The sequence below is a fragment of the Nylanderia fulva genome, unplaced genomic scaffold (assembly GCF_048542155.1).
Source record: "Nylanderia fulva isolate GAGA-0341 unplaced genomic scaffold, ASM4854215v1 Scaffold374, whole genome shotgun sequence".
NCBI classification, from domain to species: Eukaryota; Metazoa; Arthropoda; class Insecta; order Hymenoptera; family Formicidae; genus Nylanderia; species Nylanderia fulva.
The window spans coordinates 1-2,500 of NW_028190449.1; the positions used below are offsets into that span (position 1 = coordinate 1).

Sequence of the window (2,500 nt, forward strand, 5' to 3'; positions counted from 1 at the left end):
GGCGCGCGCGTCGCCTGTGCCCTGTGCAACGCTTACAATGGGCGTACGAGCGATCGTTGGGACGTTCGCCCGAGGTGTCTGTGCCGCGCCGACCGGCCGCGGTGCAAATCCTGGCGTCGTCTGAAATGACACCACCCGAATAATAATAATAAATGAGGAGGAGAAGCGCACAAGCGTGTAAAACGTTGGCGAACGCGCGCCCAGAGAATGCTGCGCGAATTAAGAGGGGGAGCGTGTTTGTGTATCCAAGTCGTGTGTGTACGCGAGAGCCGAGGAGAAATGGGATGAGAGTAAGAGCGCGCGCGAAGGGAAGCAACAAACGGCCAAAAAAAGGGTCAGGACGGTGAATGGCACCGCTTTCCCTAGAGCGGCGCGTGCGTCGTTGTCTCCCGAAAGTAGGTAGCGCTGTCTCACCGTCTCTCCTCTCCGTACATCACACAGACTGACCGGACTGCTCTCGCACTCTGTGCCGCGTCTCTCGGTGCGATAGCGCTCGCGCGTCTTATGCCGAGGCGCCCTTGCCCGCACACATAACGGTATTATACGGAGAAATATACGGCGCGTCGTCGTCCGGCGGAGAGAGCATTCGTAATCCTTTACCTCTTTACGGAGAAGGGTTTGAATCGCGAGCCGACCGCGTGTCGAGCTACACGAATTTTCGTAAAGCGAAAAAAGGTGAACGGCGCGCCGCGTCGTGTACTCGTCGAATCGATTCCCGCCCCGAATTTCGTATATAAAAGAGAAGGTAGATCCGAGAATCTCGACCCCGCGATATATCGTCTCCATTACCACCAACGAGTGTGTGTGCGGTTAGCGCCCCGGCGATTTGCCTTCTCGCGTATTTCGTGTGCTGCCGCTGCTGCTCTCTCGTTCGACGCTCTCTCTCTCTCCCTCTTATAATATATATTATAGAGGAGAGACGACGATGAGCGACGCGGAAAGGAGGCAAACGGCTACGAAAACTCACTATGCGACGACCTCAGAGCAGGCGAGATTACCCGCTGAATTTAAGCATATTATTAAGCGGAGGAAAAGAAACTAACCAGGATTTCCTTAGTAGCGGCGAGCGAACAGGAAAGAGCCCAGCACCGAATCCCGCGGTTCCGCCGCAGGGAAATGTGGTGTTTGGGAGGATCCGCTTATCCCGAGGTGCCGCGTCGCGTCCAAGTCCATCTTGAATGGGGCCACTTACCCGTAGAGGGTGCCAGGCCCCGTAGCGACCGGTGCGCGCCTCGGGAGGATCTCTCCTTAGAGTCGGGTTGCTTGAGAGTGCAGCTCTAAGTGGGTGGTAAACTCCATCTAAGGCTAAATACGACCACGAGACCGATAGCGAACAAGTACCGTGAGGGAAAGTGAAAAGAACTTTGAAGAGAGAGTTCAAGAGTACGTGAAACCGTTCAGGGGTAAACCTAAGAAACCCAAAAGATCGAACGGGGAGATTCATCGTCAGCGGCGCTGGCTTCGCGTCGGTCGGCGATGTCCCGCGGAGTCCTTGCGGCTCGCGCGCGGGCACGCTACCGTGCGCCGATGTCCGGCGCTCGTCGTCGTGCACTTCTCCCCAAGTAGAACGTCGCGACCCGCTGGGTGTCGGTCTACGGCCCGGGTGCGGTGTCTGTCGCGTCGCCGGTAAAACGGCACGCGACAACCCTCGGTCGCCCGGCCGGCTGCTCGGCGGTACGCGCAAGGTATCAGGCCGCACTATTCACGGTGCGTCGAGACCGTCGCAAGCGCGCGCCACGGTACTCGGAGGTTACGGACTTCGCGCCGTCCCCGGTCCTGGCCCGCTGTTGGTTACAGTACGGTACACCTTTCGACAGGCCTGCGAACGTCTCCCGCGGTCTCGCGGGAGACCGATACCGGTCGGCGACGCTACTGCTTTGGGTACTCTTAGGACCCGTCTTGAAACACGGACCAAGGAGTCTAAACATGTACGCGAGTCATTGGGACTTGTCGCGAGACCTAAAGGCGTAATGAAAGTGAAGGTCGGCCCTGGCCGTCGACCTAGGGAGGATGGGCCGCGTCGCGATGCGGCCTCGCACTCCGGGGCGTCTCGTTCTCATCGCGAGAAGAGGCGCACCCAGAGCGTACACGTTGGGACCCGAAAGATGGTGAACTATGCCTGGTCAGGACGAAGTCAGGGGAAACCCTGATGGAGGTCCGTAGCGATTCTGACGTGCAAATCGATCGTCGGAACTGGGTATAGGGGCGAAAGACTAATCGAACCATCTAGTAGCTGGTTCCCTCCGAAGTTTCCCTCAGGATAGCTGGCACTCGGCCGTTCCGCACGGAACGCGCGCGAGTCTCATCTGGTAAAGCGAATGATTAGAGGCCTTGGGGCCGAAACGACCTCAACCTATTCTCAAACTTTAAATGGGTGAGATCTCTGGCTTTCTTGAATTATGAAGCCACGAGCATCTTCGGATCAGAGTGCCAAGTGGGCCATTTTTGGTAAGCAGAACTGGCGCTGTGGGATGAACCAAACGCAGAGTTAAGGCGCCCA

The 2,500-nt window shown here is 57.6% G+C and overlaps 1 pseudogene; it reads left to right on the plus strand.

Annotated features, from left to right (window-relative positions):
- The first annotated feature begins 974 nt into the window (after positions 1-974).
- Positions 975-2,500, plus strand: part of LOC146722070 (large subunit ribosomal RNA) — a 4,836-nt pseudogene continuing 3,310 nt past the window's right edge.